This window comes from Lissotriton helveticus, chromosome 1_1, assembly GCF_964261635.1.
Source record: "Lissotriton helveticus chromosome 1_1, aLisHel1.1, whole genome shotgun sequence".
Classification (NCBI taxonomy): Eukaryota; Metazoa; Chordata; class Amphibia; order Caudata; family Salamandridae; genus Lissotriton; species Lissotriton helveticus.
This window is the reverse complement of record NC_136057.1, coordinates 1,642,332,112-1,642,350,332: the sequence shown is the minus strand read 5'-3', so window position 1 is coordinate 1,642,350,332 and position 18,221 is coordinate 1,642,332,112. Positions and strand designations below refer to the sequence as shown.

General features: G+C 47.1%; 1 protein-coding gene across 2 annotated transcripts in view; it reads left to right on the top strand.

Annotated features, from left to right (window-relative positions):
- Positions 1 to 18,221, top strand: part of AGAP2 (ArfGAP with GTPase domain, ankyrin repeat and PH domain 2) — a 1,117,996-nt gene that overhangs the window by 369,790 nt on the left and 729,985 nt on the right. The gene's annotated exons all lie outside the window — the stretch shown is intronic.

Here is an 18,221-nt window from a genome sequence, read left to right as displayed (position 1 = left end):
CCTTGTTAGACTCTGCAAAAGGGCACAGTTACCACCATTAGGCTGCCAAACTCCAGGAAAGACCCCTAAACATCAACAAAGAGAATAATTCCAAAGAGACAACAGCTTGAGAGAGGGTCAGCTTAAGTACATGGGCCAGGAGTGGCAAACACAGGCCAATTCACGGAAAGAGATGGGAAGAGGTCCTGGAAGATTGAGAGTGATGTGACAAGTTCGTAAAGTAAAGAACCAAGGGGTAAACATAGCTGCAACCTCGGAATACCCACAAACAGGAACAAGGGGTGAACCCTCACATGGACTAAGAACAACTCAGCTGGGGAAATGCAGAAACAGAAGAGAAGTGAGAAGCTAGGGTAAAAAAAGTAGGATTCACATAGGAAATCAATGCTACTTATTGCGATATGAAAAGGAGGTGGAAACTGGAAAGAGAGTAATATGGAAGTTGGAGATCTAGTACTAGTTATTGTGATGTGAGAAGGAAGGGAAAAGAATAAGACTGGGTGGTGAACTCTGCTCCGCTCGCACTCCAGGTTAAGCGGGGCTCGCAGAGTTATAAAAAAACTCCGCTTTGCGTTGCGGTGCGGAGACTTTTCCTTGCCCGCGTTCGTCAATGTCAAGTTGGCGAGCGCGATTGAGGAAAATCCATCTCCCGGCGAGAATTTTCCTCATTCGCGATCAGCAACATCAAGTTGGCGAGCGCGAGCATGGAAAATCAACCACCCTGGGTGAGATTTCTCAACGCGGGCAGTCAGAATTCTCATTGCGAGTGGTTGCGTATGCTCGTGACCGCTCGCGTTGAGAAACTACCCGCTCATGTTGAGAAAGCTGCAGCTCGAGTAAAAATCTACTCAAGCGGCAGAAAAGAAGCAGCGCCCACTTGTGCTGTGCATGATGCCATTCGCGAGGATTGCACAGTGCGGACAAGCACCTGGCACTGACAATCACCGCAAACTGTATTTATCTAAAGAAACTCAGCCACTTGCGGAGCGCGGCTGAGTTTTTTGGGCATGTCGCAGAGTTCCACATAGCGGAACTCCGCCCAGGGTTAGAAAAGAATGCATTTCTCAAGTAGGTGGATATTAAATACTAGTTATTATGATGTCAGTCGGAAGGGGGAAGAACGTTAAGTGCAAGTAGGTTTGGCAAAGCCAAAGGCAAAGACACTTAGAACAGATTGAAGGAGCTTTAACGCGTATGTTTCCCTTAAGAAGTCTGCACAACAGTGGCTTGTGTTTGGAAATGGGTAGAGGTGATATGGTGCAAGGGTGGAAATGTATTCTCAACGAGAGAAGTAGGAATAGATTACAACAAAATGTAGTTAGATCTTAGGTATTATGAAGTTAATTTTGAGGTGTTTCTCCTGAAAAAACTAACAAGGGAGAATCAGCTTTCATACAGAGATTGCGAAGTGTGTGTACTTATGGCTGACAAACAAACACATGCTTTGGTGAATGCACCAATCCCTGCATAATGCAAAGAAGTGGAAGAACTCCAACCAATTGCAAGGTTTGTCTGTTGCTTTAACTTACAAATCTTTGTTATCTAATTCCAATATTATTGTTTCCATTTTTGCTTCTTTCAATTTCAAGTTTCCAATTATGTTTTTGTTGTTTTCCCATTGAAAATACAATAATGCTGTGTTTTGCTTTCCCATGTATGTATGTGGGTTACAATGTCCTGGGAATTGTCACATAGAATATAAGTTTATTTGTCTACAGGAGAAAATGTTGACCTACATCCTGACCAGCTGAGAAAATGACAGTCCTTGTCATGCTCAGGAATAAGGCTCACGTTCAACAAATTGTGAACTATGAACTTTATTAGTGTGGAATGGGTCAATGCTGTTGATACAGTGAGTTACAGATTCTCAGGTCACTGCCTGAGAAGGATGTTTTTAGGATTTGAAGCTTCTCCAACATTGGGATGCTCTGGTGGAGCTCTTCCAAGCTTCCAGCCTACAAGGATGCCAACTTCACTGCCAACAAACTATAGAGTCAACCAGGAATCCGAGAGGACTAAGGTGGGCCACTTCGTAAGTTAGGATATTAACTCTGAAAATGCATTTGGAAGCCAAAAAAGCAAGATCATCAGTGAGGCGATGCTGCTGAATGGTTTATGTTGGGAATCAGCCAGGCTGCTCCATGTTGCACTGCTTTTAGTGGGCCATGAGATTCTTTGTGAGACCTGAAGGAGGGTGGTGTTTCAATCCAGGATAGATGGTGACTTGTAGTGGCCGCTACTAAGCGCAGGTGGCGGGGACGGAGGGGCAGAGCAGATTGGGGGAAAACAACATTTTTTATTAAACAGACCTACCTGGGTGCCCTTGGGTTCTGCCACCTCTGATCTGTCTCCTCTGTGCTGCAACAGGAAGTTCCCAGTCTCCCAGAATCCCCTGTCCAAACACAGTGCTGCCTTAAGCAGCGCTGTTATTGGTCTGAGCGCCATGGATTAGGGCTCAGACAGGGGCTTGGAGGCTTTGCATGTTCCTCACCAGGCTGTGTACACCCACCTGGTGGGGAAGATGCAAAGTATGTGTGACAGTTGAGCCGGCCAAACCATCATGCCCACTTTAGAGTGTGCTTTACACTCCTACCCATGGAAGGTAGATGTATTTTCAAACTGGCCTGCATCACTCACATGACTCTTCACACCCAATCCCCAAACTACCTAAACAGCAAACTAGCAGAAGCAGGGAAATCCAGAATTCTGAGAAGCACAAACTCACTTCTGCCCTTCACTCCGAAACTGAAAAAGAAAAAGACCCAGTACCGGTCCTTCTCTAGTAACGTACTCAGGATGTGGAACGCACTCCTGATCAACCTCAGATGCAACCCCTCCTTCTCTTGCTTTAAAAAGGACCTGAAACTCTTTCTTCTCATCCAATACTTTACCAACCAAGGCAACCGTCCCAGGCATCAATAACCTAGTAGACTCCCCGCTCACTTTGACCTTCAAGGATGGTGGTTTTCTGACTGTGACAGCCACCTGAGTCCTTCTCCCCTCACTGGATACATAAGTATTTTGTCTTTGCTTTTGTCTGTATGCATCCTCATGTACAGCGATGTTATGCAATTTTTTTTCTTTTCCTTTGTGTATGTAAAGGGCTCTGATACCCACGGGTCTAGCTAGCGCTATATAAAACTTTATAAATAAATAAATACCTCTGCACTGGCCAGCCGAGCCCAGCCGCCCCGCCCCACCCCACACCTGAGCAGGAAGTAAAACTAAAATGATAACAATGTTAGTTATCATTGTTTTAGTTTTCCTTTTTACACTGCATGCAGTGGGGTGACGCTGCTCCGCCTTAGCAGTGGAGCCGCCGCTGATGGTGCCAAGCTTAGTCCCACTAGGTACAGGTCATGTTAGGGGATCAACTGTTTTACTTTTATTTATTTATTTATTTTTATTTAGAAAGTTTTATAGTCCCTCTTCTACTGTCCCATCTTCATGCTCTTATCTTTACTAACATTATATATATCCTGCCCTGCTTTGTTCTCTCAGCATATTTACCCCACCCCACCTTCTGTGCCCATGCTTACTTGCCTTCCTCCATGGTGCCCCTCTTCCGCCTCTCACCATCTTTACTTTGTCCCTCCCTCTGTTCCCCTTCTCTCCCTCTCCATATCGCTGCACCTCATCCTCATTTGCTCTGTAATTAAATTCTCCACATCCTAGTTTCTGCCGCCACTCTCTTGTATCTTCGTACTATTTAAGTGTTCTGAAGTCCATAATGGTGACTCATTGGCACTGTAGAAAAAAATGAAAAAATGTAAGTACAACCTGTCCGCTGCCCTATGGATATTACAAACTTCATTAATTCACTACGCCTCCTGGCCTTCTGCTACAGTTGTCAGAGGAATATTAGGCCAGATGTACTAAGCCATGTTATGGTCGCAATAAGTGAAGTTTTGCCACTTCAAAATTACTTTTTGGTATTCACTAAACCCATTTTACGATTTGTTACAGGCAGCAGCGGCCGCTCGTACTGGGAAGTGGTGAGGCGGGGGAACCCAAACAAGACAGTTACAAAATAAATAAAATTGCTCTCACCTGCTCCAATGGCCACCGCCTTCTACCCAATCCTCGCGTCCTTGTCAGGAACCTGAGGCACACTAGGCAGGCACCCAGTTCCCAATCCCAGCGCTGATCAAATGCTGGGAATGCTATCCCAGCATGTGAGCAGTGCTGGAATTGGTCTGAGCGCCTCGGTTCGGCGCTCATACATAGACTGGGAGCCAGTGTTGGTTTCTCCACCCAGCTGTACAACCGAGCTAGATCGAGAAAGGCTAAGTGAGCATGACAGTTTTGCCGGCCCTCTGGGGCCAGCTAAACCATCAAGCGCATTTACCAGTGCCCACCACTCCTGGTGCTACAGCGTCACTGTGGCTGTCCCTGCCCCTCCCTTGGATTGGTTGGCAGGCATCCTGCAGGATGCAAAATAAAATGATAATAAAAACGTTTTATTATAATTTTATTTATGTCCTTGCCTCTGCTGGCTTTCGGTGAGGTGACGCTCCTCCGCCATAATGGACGTGCTGCCACTGACATACTGAAGCGCAGAATAGGGTTGCAAATGGATAATAAGAGGGCGATTTTACGTTGTCCCTTCCAAATTGTGATTTGGCATCCAATGTAATAATGTTTTGTCACCCCAATGGTCACATACCAATTAAAAGTTTCAGGCACTTCAAAGGAGATGGTATCTAATTTGTAAAGGAGAAGGGGTCCTTTAGGATTCCTTTCCCCCTTTGTGAAAGTTCACAAAAGTTTGCTGGGGAGTAGGTAGGGGCCCACAGGGCCTCTGCAAACTCACAAAACACACTTTCTATTAAAGTATCTTTTTTTAATACAATTCTGGTTCCTTTAGGGAAAACAAGCTACATTTTAAAAATATATATATATGTCAAATGTTGTATTTGGCTAAGCTTATTCTTGGTGACATCCGGATTATAAAAATTGGTCTGATCTGTATTGGGCGCACTGGGCTGGTCTGGACAGTACTTATGGATGATGGGTAGGCATAATTATACACAAATCTGTTCTTTAAACTGCTGTGGGTTAAATGACAGAAAGAAGAGGGGCATTTTCTCCAAACTTATTAGGATTTGGATGTAGACTTACCATGCCTGCAGGAGACTCATGTCTCTTGGAACAACCAGGCTTGGTTAAGAGAGTTGGGTCTTGATCTTATTGCATGCACTCGACAAGCTACTACCACTAGGGGGTAGCTATACTGGCCAGGCAAGGCGTGTTTATCACTAAGCAAGTGAGGGTGGATAACCTAGGCCGTTGGGTGATTGCTGATATTGTAATCAAAGGGTCATCATATACTGTTTGCTCTCTGTATCGCTCCAATCTTGATGACCCTTCTATTTTAAACTTCCCGAGTATCAAACTTGCGTTATGGGCCTCTCCCAAAGTTTTATGTGGGGACTTTAATATTCATTTGAATGCTACATTTGACTTATAAAGCAATACCCCATACTCTGGGCGGAAGAGCAAGACATTTAAAGCCATTCGTGGGCTTAGTCAGAGAACATGGCTTGGTAGATGTCTGGCAAAAACTGTGTCCAACTGAACTTGGCTATACTTTCTTTTCAGCTCCCCACAGCAAATTTGTTCGTCTAGATTATTTTTTTATCTCAGACCCGATTCTGGAAGGCACTAGCTGCGAGCTCCATCCTAGATTAATCTCAGATCATAATACGTTAATAATCCAAATACCGTCTAATGGCCCTAGGCAAGCTGTGGCAACCTGGACATTCGAGCGAAAATTACAGCTAGATCAAGAGTATTGTAGTTATATGACAAACTGGATAACTGACTTTTTCAGTAGGAATAAGGGCACCGCCCCTGATTTAATCGTCTGGGATACCTTTAAGACAGCCCTGAGGGGGAGACCCTCAGTTTCTCCCTTCATCATCAGAAGGTGATTAAAGAAAGTGTTAACGGCTGGGTTAATCAGCTCTGAGCAGTAGAGGAAGAGCTCATCCGAGTAATCGCTGATCAGGGCAAAAGAGCGGAATGTCAATGCCAGATAGCAATTGGTAAAAATAGAATATACCAATATTACGGGGAGGAACTCGCTGCTCAGTTTATTCAATACAAAATGGACTTTTATGAGTTCGGTGAAAATACAGGCAGACTGCTGGCCAAAAGACTACAATATAAGGCTGTTGCAAACTGGATACGCCAAATTAAAGACAAAAAGGGCCAGATTCAGGATCAATCAGGCAAGGTGTTTGAGGTATTTCAAGAGTTTTATAAGTCACTACTCTCCAGATGGGGATAAGGAAGTTATATTGTGTGAGGAATTTCTAGGTGATTATACAACACCTAAGGTTACACCGGAACAGAGGGTCATGCTCTCCGCCCCGATAACCAGGGAGGAGATGGAACTAGCGATAACCTCACTGGCAGCGGGGAAGGCCGCTGGCCCTGACTCATTGCCCCTCGAATTCTACCAAACATTCAGGCATATTCTTTTTGTAGAGCTTGAATCTTTGTTTTCATTTGCGCAGAATGGCCAGACACCTGACTCATGGCATAAGACTACCATCGTAGGCTTTAAGAAAAAAGACAAACCAGAACTCAGCCCTTCTTCCTACCATCCGATTTCTCTCATCTGTGCCGATAGCAAAAACTATGCTAAAATTATTGCACTCAGGTTAGGAAAGGTTATTGCCCCCCTGGTGTCCACCCATCAGCACGGGTTTATACCTGGTCGTGACACATCAGATCATATCAGGCAGGCAATAGCACTATGGTAAACAGCCTCTGGCAATGATCCTGTTGGACGCTGAAAAGGCGTTCGACAGGGTCTCCTGGGGCTTTTTATGGCTATTGCTAGAAACCAAGGGATTCCCACAGGAGTTCATCACAGCTATACAAGCGCTATATCTTTCCCGAGTAGCCTCTGTTTGTATTGCTGGTCAAGAGTCCTGCTCCCTCTCATCAGCAGAGGAACCCGTCAAGGGTGCCCCTATTTTCAATCTATATTGACCCTTTCCTGAGCAAATTGGATAACAATCCATGGATAAAGGCCGCTACTGTTAATGGCATGGCTTATAAAACTCTAGCCTACGCCGACGATGTGGCCATCTTCACGAAGGATATCAGCTCTGCCCTCCCAGCAGTTTACGATCTATTCAAACAATTCGGTGCGGTCTCGGGTTATAGGCTGAATGTCGACAAAACCCAAGTCATACATTCAGATTTCTCAAAGCCGGAAGGGTTCCCAATAGCCCCAGTTGCAACCTACTTGGAGTGAAGATTACACTATCTGTAGAGCAGATACCAGAAATCAATATGCTACCGATTATCAAAGATGCAAACCAGACTCTGGAAAGATTAGACCACCTGCACCTCTCACTTCATGGTCGCTCTAATGTCATTAAAATGTCCATATTTCCTAAATTTCTTTATCTATTTCGGACTATCCCCATAGAATTTCCAGCACACTGTATTTCTAGTGCAGAAAGTGCTTGTACAAGATTCTTGTGGGGTTATCATGAAGCCAGAAGGGCAGCCAAATGGCTAATACTTCCTAGATCAAGGGGTGGTTGGGGTTTACCTTCCCTAATGCTTTATCATTGGGCTGCACTATTACAGCAAATGGGAATACTATTGGCTGGGGGTAAAGCAGTGGTGCCGGAATTCGCTAGACCCACAAGTTTTTGTGGTTCTACTAGGGGAAGATGCTCGTAACTGCCTAGTCAAAAAAGTGAAACCAAGCTATTACAAGAAAATCAAATTTAAAGTCATTCAATCTGCCTACTCTGTCTGGAAAAAAATCCGACGACGTTTCGGCATATCAAACATCAATGCTCATACCCCTCCGCTGTCACATGGCCTGCTGCCTCCAATCTTTCAGGACCTGAATACTATTAGCTGTGGCACCCTATGAATCAATGCATTGGGCGATTTCTTTTCTGAAGGCCAAATTACCTCTTTTTTTGACTTTCAAGATAAATATGGGCTCCCGACCAGGCACTTTTTAAAGTTTTTACAAATCAGAAGCTACTTGCTTAAGCAGGAAACATCAGGAGAGGACATGTTTGTAAAAATTCCTCTGGTGGGGATCATAGAAAAAAGATCTCGGATTTGGTTAATATATCAAACACTTATCTCTGGTTTACCCGATTACTTAATTATTCAAAATGAGAGGTGGGATAGGAAATTTGGCCAAGAGGGTACAGACTTAGTGGCCTCCTTAGAATTGGCCAACCAGACTTTAATAACTGGTAGTCTGAGGGCCCAGCACTATATGTCGGCTTTTTACTTATATTATACCCCTGGGAAAATCTTGCGATGGTCTAGTAGTCGTGGGAATTTGTGCAGCAGATGTGGCATCTTGGCTGCTGACACGATCAATATGTTCTCTTGCCCCAAATTGTCCAAATACATACAAGACATTGAATTATTTTAGTCCAGATTACCGGTAAAGAACTGCTGTTAACACCTACCTTAGTAATCTTGGGGGTCGATCAGACACAAAGGTCAGCAGGGCGGAACAAAGCCGAAGAAGGTTTCCTGTTCATTGCTATGTCTATCCTGAGAGCGGTTATAACTTCCCAATGGATCAGTCCCGACTCCCCCACATATATTAATTGGAGGGCTCGATTACTGGCCATTTACAACATGGAATTAGCTGTATATAGACTAAAAGGACGCAGAAGATGTGAAAGGGGCTGGAAAATCTGGGGCCCAATTACGGAATGGATTGGATGAACCTTTTTCTTTTTTCCTCTTTTTCTTTTTATTATCCCTTGTGACAGTCTCCCCTTTCTGATCTGTCTCTTCATTCTTCGGTTCTTTTTCTCTCTTCTTCTGGATATTTAGTATTATTGTTTTGACAGTCTTAAACCTATGTTTTGCCATAACTTATGTATGTAAGAAGCACTTAAAATAATAAAACAAATAATGAATTTAAAAAAATAATAATAATAAAAAAATAGTTTACTTTATTTATAGACTGTCACAGATATGGTGGTCTGTGGACCCTAGAGCCCACTATCGCTGTAACAGCCTCCAATCAGTATGAATAGCAATTAGACCTACCTCCTAAATATTCATGAGGTAGGTTGGCCTGTGACCCATATCCAATGGGAATCTTGTGAACTGACCTATTAACAGTGGTGGTTGGTGAAGTGTTAAAGTGCTGAGGCAAGAAAGCATGATTTTTTCAGCATGAGGAAAGACTAATTATGTTTTTCTTTAAGAATCAATCACGGCTTTCAAGGCTGTGGCCTGCGCATGCATCTTTAGCCTTACTTCAATCTGGAACAAAATAGCCTTACTCACTTAGAATAAAAGTAGTAAACTTACTCTCCACTAGTTTAACTCCTTACTAACTACCACTGCCTGTAAGTACACACGACAGTTTGCAAAATCAGAATCGATTCGCAAAAAGTCAGTGCGCAATTTACGACTGCTTTTAGTGCATCGATTCTTGCCATCTTGGTACATCTGCCCATGGTTTGTCCTTTTTTAGTAAACTCGAGCAGCGCAGGACTGATTCCTGCCTTCCTGGGAGGATGCCACCCTGTGTAATTTACACGCTAAATAATGTACCAAGTGTTTAATGTTCGTAAATAATTCAGCACTACCACCAGTCTGGCTAGACTTAAAACATGCCCAAGGTTAGCGAGATTTTGTATTTTTTGTTTAATTGGCGTGCCTCTGGTCTCTCTGCGCCGGTGGATCGCTAGGAGGGGAACAAAACATACGGCTTTAGATTGCAGTGAAAGCAGATGCTATTGAAAAATACTTAAACACTTAGACATGTATGATTAAAAACCCCGGAGACATTAGAGTTCAGAGTGCGCGTGCTGTAAATGACGTAAACAAATAAAGCAAAGACACGGCATTGGAAATGAGAAGGCTCCGGTGGCACCGGGCTGCTCCAGTCCGGGTTTTCGTACATGCCCCTGTAGAAAAAGCTGGTTTCTTGGATGTGAATTTCTGAATGTGTGAACTCTCCGGTCTTCGCTCTCCTTGCGGCGCGTGGGGCGGATGCGGAACGTGTTCGCGAACAGTCCTCGGTGTCCTTCCAAAGCTGCGCCTTTTCGCTCGGTGGGATCGCAGGACCCGGCAGGGGCTTGGCTGCTGCAGGGCTTCCCGGGCTCTGCCTGGCTCCTTTTAACACCTGACTCCCCCCAGTAGATCTGGGGGAGGCCCTTCAACAGGCTGGCGGGGGCTAAGGCGAGCTCCCCCTCCCTTCTCTTTCTGCAGGTGCCGCTGGATGCGCGAGGTCGCTAGCGTGCAGCGCCCCATTGCTACGGTAACGGCATCTCTGCCAGATGCTGCATCCTCCGCCCCTGGACCAGAGATGCTCTTGCGGCACCGGAGGCGCTGAGCGGGCTTTTCTCGGCGCTTGGCGAGGACACGCGGGGGGCTTCTGGTGTCATGGGACCCGGCCGGTCACCTTCCCCCCCGCACGAGAATATGGGGCCCCATCAGCACGAGGGCAACCTTGAGGTGCTGGTTCAAGCATCCGTGAGCACCAAGGACAGCGAGGAGAGGAAGCGTGTTCCAGTGCGCTGCTAAATATTTCCTGCACCGTGGGAGGCCTACCCTTTCTCTTTTACACCGCAACCTCCTAAGATTTTTTTTTTTTTTACATTTCTAGTCTAAAGGCATTTGCTTGGTCTGCTCCCTTAACCCCCCAATTTCACCTCACCAGTGGAAATTCAATTTTTTGATCCGCTCTCCAAAAGCTGTTGGAAATAATTATTGGAAGGTGGCTCAGGTGTTGCGGAGGAAATTCATTCGGCTGGGAGGAGCGCGCGCACCGGCGCTGGGCTCCCTTCGGAACAGATATCTGGAGGTGTCCGTTTTCATTTCTTCAGGGGCCACTGCCGAGATTGAAGTCAGTTCGGCAGCCTGCGGCGCGGGAGGGTCTTCTGGAAGGAGAGAGCTTCGTCCCGTCTTTGGGGTCTCTGGAAACTCACCTTAGGGCGCAGTGGTGGACGGAGGTATGGGTCACACGGACCTCCAGGATGACATTGGCAGCCCAGGTCTTCGAGGCCACCTTTCCACGCTGGTTTTAGGGGTCGCCTTGGTCCTTCTGTAACACCTTTATCCGTGGCTCTGGAAGAACACGACAACGCGAGGTGTATCCTGCAGCCCTGGTCCATCGGGGGTAGTCCATAGCCGGCTTCCAATAGCACGCTACGGGCCAATGTGGCTCTCCAGGTACAAGTTACAACGCTGAATCCAGGTGGATCTCTGCTACCTACGCTTCCAGAAGCCTGCTGCCAACGGGCTTGTCGAGAACAACATTTACATTCCACGCCATTCAAGGTTTCTACTTCACCAGAGGCGCCTCAGGAGCGTCTCTCTCCCCTTTTCTCCCAATAGAATCATTTATTTGTGGTGTAACCCTTCATACCCCTGTAGCAAGGGAACTCTTGAAGCCAGGGCCCTGTAGTGCCACTAATTCCCAGTCCTGAAAGAACCCCAAACACTGGTCCATATTTGTGTGTCCCCGAAAACAGGTTCCTCCTTGTGTGGAAATCGGGTCTTGACTTGTGCCCCATTGTCCCCGGACAAGTCCTGAACCCAGGTCACTAGTTACAAATCTGGATTATGGTTTCAAAAACATCCTTGAACTTAGATCCCACTTACTCCATTAATGAATGACACTAAGGTCCTCCGTGAACTCAGGATCCCAGTTGTGCCCCTGAACTCTAATTTCAAAAGCAGTCCTGCACTCAGGATCCCGATTGTACCCTTAAATTGTTCTATCAAGGGCAGCCCTGAAACCAGGGCCTAGTTAGGTCCCCAAATCCCAGTCATAGAAACAGCCTAGAACCCAGGTCACTTGCTGTGACTTCAAGAGCATATCCCTGCACCCGGGTTCCCAAGTGAAACCCCTGTATCTGTCTTCATAGGAACATCACTCATCCCAGAGCCCTGCAGCATCCCTGGTTATCATTCAATAGTCTTCTCAAATCAGGTTCTTTGGAATCGCAGTCTGCAAATTTCCTGAATCAGAGCCACCCGAATCATCCCAGGATCCATGCCCTTTGAAACATACTTAAATCATTGTTTTAAGGACCATTCCTGATTCGCCTTCCCCAAAAGAGTTCTTTAGCTCATTTCAAAGAACATCCTTTTATGCTTAACACTCCACACATGATCCCTCACATTATTATTTAACCCTATACACAAGGCAGCCCTCCAACCCTATTCTACTCAGAGGATCAACCGCCACCTCTGCTACACACAAGTGTGCCGTGTCTGTGATTCAAGAGTGCTCTTCATCTGTGGCACCCACAACAAACCTCATCACTGGTCCCCTTGAATATCTCCTATTAACAGCCAAAGGAATTTATCACGAGGCTGATCTGCAGGAGCATGCTGCAAAGTAGGTTTACTGGAGAATTAGCAAGGGCTGACGTCCATGAGTATCCCTCATCTTGGTACCCAAGTTCATCCTTCAACTTTGGTCCGTTACCATGAATATTTTCTTTCTCTGATCTCAATCAGCATATTTAATCTCTGGTCCCAAGGAGGAACGTCCTTCCATACCTCCCTTTAGAATCCTTTGTATCTGGTCCTTGTGAGGATCTTCGTCTCTCGTCACCAGAACCACCCTTCACCTCCGGACCCCATAAGAGTCCTTGATCTCTTGCACTAAAAAAAATCTTACATTTTGGTACTCATGATCATCCATCATTTTTTGGTACCCACAATAATTCTACTCTAAGTCCTGTGATTATCCTTCCTGTGATTCCTAAGTGAGTTATGTATGCCTTGTCGAAGTGCCAACCCTCAAACTTTTGGTTCCACAAGTACCCTTCATCTCTGGATCAGTGACTGAACTTCTTCTGTGGTCACCGTGAGAATTGTTATTTTACAGTCCCAGTGAGCATCCTTTTTTATGGTTCCCAGAAACACCAGAGGTATTTGGTCTGCATTAGAGTTATTAGTCTCTAGCTCCAAAGAGAATCTTGCATCTGTTGTTCAAATGAGAATCCTTCTTTGCTAGGCCCTGTATGCATCATCAATTTCTTGTTCCAAGGTGCTCACCTTGAAGCTGGACAGCAGAATCATTCTTTCATCACACACGACCAATCTGACCACAGGCTTTGTTACTGAAGGGGTTTGTTCAGGAGATGCACAGGCTATAATATCCCTTGTGTAAATGTGAAGTGTGCCATCTCACTGCAAACAGTACTTTGAGGCTTTTCTAATAAGGGGGCCCCATGAGCAGAGGCGCTACCCTCCAGAGAAGGACCACCACCTACCTCATTTCCCTGACCCTAGTTAAACTAGAAGCTGTCAGCCAGGAGAAGAGCAAACGGGCATCAGACCCAGGACCTGAGGATCCCTGGGGTCCACGCTCAGGCCATGAGGGCCCTGGTGAGTCCAAAGGAGGGCGAGTGGCTCCCACTCCTTTCAGCCCTCCTAGGCCGGGAGACTCCGCTGGTGGCGAGGGCCATGGAATTGGTGAGCAGGCAACGGTTTCCCAGCTGACACCATCAGAGCCTCAGGTGGGGGATGATGGGGAGGAAGATGTCTTCTGCTCCTTGGCTGAAGGGGGGCAATGTCCAAGCAAGCGACAGGAGAGGTCCTTCCAGCGCCAGGATGCCATGTGGATTAGCACCAGTGTCACCTCTGATTGCTTTCTGCAGAGTTCTCCGGGCTCAGTGGGAGGGAGGAAGAGCAGCAGTGGGGGTTCCACATCAACAACTGGACACCCCTCACCTCAGTCTGTCAGCCCACAGTTCTTTGCAACAACTCGACCTCTTTCTTTTGGCGGAGTGGTCGGGACACAGGGGCAGTGGGGGTCATCCATGTTTGAGACTGCACAAGCCGGGCCTAAAGAAGCTAATGCTGTTCCAGCTCCTCCAGTTGTCGTGAAGGAAGCTAGGGTGGTAGGGGTAAAAGAGGGCCCTAGGCCTCCTCAGATTAAGGACAAACCACGACCCCCTGATGTGAAAGAGAAGCCCAGACCTCTGGAAGTAGAGCGAGCCCAGCCCCCAGAGGTGAAAGAGAGACCACGGCCTCCAGAGGTGAAGGAGAGACCACGGCCTCCTGAGGTGAAGGAGCGTCCCCGACCTCCAGAAGTGAAGGAGCGGCCCCGACCACCCGATGTGGAGAAACCGCGGACTCCTGAGGTTGAAAAACCAAGAACTACAGAGGTTGTGAGACCGAAGTCTGCAGAGGTAAAGGATATTCTGTGGGCTCCAGAATTGAAAAAGGAGACACCCAGGCCTCCAGAGGTCAAGAAGGAGGCCCCCCGGCCACCGGAAAGGCCTTCCAGAGCCTCTTTGTATGGAAAACCACATACATTTAGGAATATTCCCTGCACCTCCCAAGCAGGTTCTGTGCAATCATTTGGCCATCAAGGACCAGTGCCTTCTGTGGGCCCTACTGTCGTAGGCCAAACTCAGAGTCCTACTGCCACTGTACCTGCCCTGGCCTACATCTGTTCTGACCTCACCCAAGCTCATGGTCCGGAACCCAAGAATTCCACCTCTAACTCTGGTCTTCAAACTTTTGGACAAAAGGCAACAACAATCACTTCAGGTGCCCAATCTCACCCTCCCCCTCTAATCACCCAAGCATCCAGTCCTGAACTGAAGACGACATGGGCATCGACGTGGACAGCTCAGAGTCGAACCACGGCTGTCACAGCCCAGACCACAACTTCTGCAGTTACCACCTATTTTCGTTCCCCCTGTATTGCATCCCAGGCCTCAAGTGCTCACACCTTTGCACACTCGCGCTCGCCGACAGTCATAGCCCAGGTCCTACCTCCTGTAGTCGTCACCCACTCACGTTCCCCCAGTACCACACCACAAGCCCTGAAGTCTACGGTCACAGCACACTCACGCTCCCCTACTGTCACAGCCAATGCCCCGACCTCTTCTGCCAGCACCCATACACATCCCTCTACTGTAACATCACAGACCCCTACTAATGTAACTAGGGCACAGACACCTACTTCTACTGCCAGGTCACAGACTCCAACTGTTCCATCTAGAGCACAGACCCCAACTACTCCAGCCAGGGCACAGACACCCACTGCCATAACTCTAGCCAGAAGTGCTGAACCGAAGCCTGTTGCTCCTATGACTGCCACAGGGAGGTCCCAGAGCCCTAAAGTCGCAAGCCAAACCCCGAAGACAAGGTCCACTGTTCCTTCTGCCACCGCACAGGCCCAGAGCCCTGAATGTAAAGATGGCAGTGAGCATGGGACCCCTACATCAGCTGGAAAAGGAGAGGTGCCCTCCCCTCACTCCTCTACGGAGAAGAGCAGCCGCATTCCGAGGCTGCCTGGCAGCATCAAGGGCCCAAGAGTGGAACCCCAGATCATCGTGACAGAGACCCGGAGGGAGAAGGGACTCAGTGCCAAGGGCTCCAGCCGCCGCTCTTGGCATGAAAGTGAGCGGAAGGCCAAGGCGAGGGCGGCGGCAGCAGCAAGGGACAGCTCCCAGTGTGAGGGCCTTATGCCTGCGGCCCCCAAGGCCAGCTTATCTCCTTCTTCTTGTGACCCCAAAGGCTTCCGCAAGGGTGGTAAGAGCAAGACCCTGGACAACAGCGATCTCCATGTTCTGTCGGAGGACCTGAAACGGGGAAGAGAGAGCGGTGGTGGGACTGTCCTTGGAGGTGGCGGTGGTACACTAGAGAAGGGCAGAGCCTCCACCAGAGACCGCAAGATGCTGAAGTTCATCAGTGGAATATTTGCAAAAAACACAGCCTCTGTGGCCTCTTCTCCTGTTGGGTTATGTCAAAGAGAGCTTGGAGAGGAGAGCAAGAGCACCCCTATAAGTGAGTACTGTTTGTAACTTTAATCCTTTTTTCTTGTTCAAAGTGTTGAGTGGGCCTATTTGTATCTCGGGAGAGTTCCCTGCTAGCCGGTGACTCTGATCCGGGGGGTGGGGGGAGGGCGCGGGATGAGCAAATTGTGTGGATTAGTGTGTTCCGTCCACCTGCTCTTCTACAGGTACCAGACTCCTGGGAATTCCTCCAGTTACACAAGAGCAACTGCTTTTTTGGAAACACTGAATCGATTGTGCCTTCTTTGCTTTTATAATGAATAATTTCCTATTGTGAATCTTAAATATGTGACATAACCAGAATTTTCTGGCAACGAGAGCGAAGGTGAACTGGTTCATTAACACTCCCTCACAACCATGCATTGCATCGATAGACCCACCATGCAAACTTGATATATTAATGCAGTTATGTTAATATATATAGAGAGATATATGCACGCACACACACACGTTTATTTATGTATTTATTTATTTTCAACATGAAAACTTGTATTGTGATAATAATGCAAATAAGGATGCGCTGTATGATAACAATAGAAGAAAACAGTGCAAAATTTAGTTGCAGGAAGTAATCAAATTACCACACGTTTCCGAAATTGTGGCCCTGAGGTCAGCGAGACTTGAAAAGGTAGTGAAATAAGTTCACCGGTGGTCACCCTTCCATCCCCACAAGCCACAGTGCACACCCCGTAGGGGAGAGCGGGAATCTTGACTCAGAAGTCTTAAGGCGGGAAAGTGCGAAGCAGGCCTGGTTGGCGTTAATGAACTCGGCAGGCTGTGCGCTTTCTCAGCCAGTCACGCCGCGGTGCACCCTTCCCCATGGACCATTTCTGCCACCTCAGCTAGCCAACGAAATCACAGCAGTCGTTTCCGGCTTCAAGCAAGTTCTGCTCCCGTCTTTCCCGTCTGACGACATCACACGTAGCTTCCGCCGTTCTCTTGCGCAGTCTGAACTGCCGGTTTGCCGTGAGCACATGTGGTTGGCCCAGCAGCCCCGAATAAAGGCTATCCGCAGTTGTGTTGCTCATTGCTATCCGTGTATTATCATATGCTTCCTTATATTCCATATTACACACAGGAGCATTTTCGATTCCAAAAATAGATCACATTGATTATCATGTCAATAGCAAAGCAATATTTGAGGAAAGCAAAAAAAAAATGTCATTTTAAAAGAAAGGAGGAGCCGGGTGGCATTTGATAACACACAGTTACATAACTTACATTGCACAAAAACGTAGGTGGAATAGGACTAAAGAAATGATTGTAGATGGGTTAAAAAGCACCTGTACTGACCTAGGTTAGACGGGCCATTCTGCCACCCTGGCATTTACCCTGTAGGCTGCTGATTGGAGGGGCTGCTATCAGAACAGGATAAGCTGTCATGAGCTGAGCTTGCTTCCTTCTATGCCACTGTTAGTGGAGGCCTCCTGTAGTCTGGCGCTTGTTTGAACATAATTGCCCAGGGCTGATTTTGATTTCAAGTCCAGTCCTGTGGACTGACGTGTTTGCAGTCTTCGATTTTCAGTAAATACACCTATTGGGCAATACCTGGTCTCTTTTCCTGTAGTGCTCACCGCTGGCGCTTGGTGCCTTAGAGTGCTAGTGAATGCTGCCAACTTTTTGCCAGGTAAAGGAACTGAGGGAATTGGAGGTGACATGATTTGGTGAAATGTGGAAGCTGGGTCTGTGGAGCAGCCTGGTAGCGGAAATGGAGTTGAATGCCTGAGCTGTGCCTGACTGTCCGTCTTCATTCATTAGCTTATCGGAAAATATCCCCATTTATTATATTCATGGCTCGTCCGCTGCTTGAATGTGTGGGAAGCTTGTACTGCTGTCTTTGTGTAGGATCTGGAAAGAGATGGGCTGTTTGAGACAGTGCCCACACACACAGATCGGGAGAAAGGCAGTCTTGTTTGCCCCTACTTTCCCCGCTCCGTCAGGGTTTCCTTGTTGAGATGCTTTTCAAGAAATACTTTCTCTATATTCGTTTTCAATGAATGTACTGGGTGACTGAGACTCTTGCATCCATATCTGCTCTGTAGCCAAAGATCACTTTTATACGCTATGTTCTTTGGCTGTAACTGGATAATTCAGCTACATCCATCGTGCCAGCACCATGTGGTCCAACAGATGAAGGAGAGCCCCTGGGAATGAATGACCTTAACACTGCATCACGAATGAACCCTTCCCGCCGTTTCACCCATAGTAAGGAAGCTGGTGATTATTTTTGATTCCGACCTAGCATTCGCTTCCAAATAAACAATGTGGCAAAGGGTATAAACATGCAGCAATATCTCATTTGGAAAATCGTCCCAAACCTCCACATATTATGTTATTGGCACTCATAATGCGCACAGCGACTCCACGGAGTGTCCTGGCGCATGCCTAAGAGGTAGACTGACAGCTCAGGAGAACTTATCTAAAGAGAAA